Source organism: Amblyomma americanum, chromosome 2, assembly GCF_052857255.1.
Source record: "Amblyomma americanum isolate KBUSLIRL-KWMA chromosome 2, ASM5285725v1, whole genome shotgun sequence".
NCBI lineage: Eukaryota > Metazoa > Arthropoda > Arachnida > Ixodida > Ixodidae > Amblyomma > Amblyomma americanum.
In genome coordinates, this window is record NC_135498.1 from 66,350,387 (window position 1) to 66,351,740 (window position 1,354).

General features: G+C 43.4%; 1 non-coding gene across 1 annotated transcript; it reads right to left on the minus strand.

Annotated features, from left to right (window-relative positions):
• Window positions 1–869: 869 nt before the first annotated feature.
• On the minus strand, window positions 870–960 carry TRNAY-GUA (transfer RNA tyrosine (anticodon GUA)). Its single transcript is given in 2 exon segments — window positions 870–905; window positions 924–960. It is a non-coding gene; the product is annotated as a tRNA-Tyr (tRNA).
• Window positions 961–1,354: the final 394 nt, after the last annotated feature.

Genomic DNA, 1,354 nt, shown 5'->3' on the forward strand with positions numbered 1-1,354 from the left:
TAACGTTGGTCGCCGGGATCCTTGTGGCTGAGCCGTGAGCTTCAGATGAGCAAACTGTTAATCCCCGGCTTCCTGTCTACCGCGTTGCTTTCAACGATGTCCATTTTGCCTCGAGGGTGATGCACGAAGTCGCTAGACGCAAACGGACGCAAGGATATGTATAAGTTGATACAAGGTAGGCAACATCAGGACAGCCGCAGCAGCAGCGCGCCACTTGCATATTCTCGCGGCGGAAGCCATGATTCCGTTAGTTTACTGACAACATTGCACTTCGTGTCTTTACGACGTTTGCGGGCGCGGAAGCCCGTGCTTAAGATGCGCTCTTCAAAAATTTTGTTGACACGATGGTAAGCGCCGGTAGTTACTTAGTAATTATATAAAATCAGTCAATCAATCAATCTTTATTTTTCGGTGCCCAGGAACAACCCAAAGGTCTTGGTGCTGGTACACCATTCACACGCACAAAATGTTAATTTATTTCACCACAAAGGAGGACACTCAGGGGAGGTAATGCAGCAGTCAAGGCGATAGAAAAAAAAGGCATATAAAATAATAATAATAATAATAATAATAATAATAATAATAATAATAATAATAATAATAATAATAATAATAATAATAAATCATTTTCCATCAGCATACATTGATGGAGGGGATGAGAATAAAGGCGATGAACGCAAAATTTGTTTCCCGTCCAATCCAAACTATTGCTCAAGAATGCCTCGAAAATTCTAAAAAGTGAAACTCAATTTTCGTGCCGTGGATACGAAAACGAGCGTTGGTGAGACAATAATGAGAACTGCTGACGGTAATAATCTAGCAATTATACAAGGCTGTGCAAATATGCGCTTGAAGAAAAAAAAGTGACTTCCGTCGAGCCGGATTCGAACCAGCGACCTATGGATGTCCGTAGGACAAGACCTCTACAGTCCACCGCTCTACCAACTGAGCTATCGACGGGGATGGAATTAAAACCGGTTTCTTTTCCTCAAGTGTGCGGTGTGCAGTCCTTTGTTCCGTTTAACCTTGAGAGGTCAATGGCCTAGGATGGCTTGGGCTGCAATTTAATCTCCTCGCCATAGTCATCCTACAAGAACACTGCGGCCAATTAACGCCATCCACTGTTTGTGTTCATCAAAATTGATTCTAGATGCGGCTGTTTCTGGGAATATTAAGAAGAAACGTTTGTTGCTGAGAGCATTGCAATTAAAATTCTCCCCACCCCTCATGCCAAACACGCGACGTCTACATCGAAAAGGACTCCGGCGTGATCGCCGCTTCCAAAAGAATGGCTTTGTAACCTAACCTCTGTGATCAGCGCACACATACACAAAAAAAAGCTGTGTTGACGCAA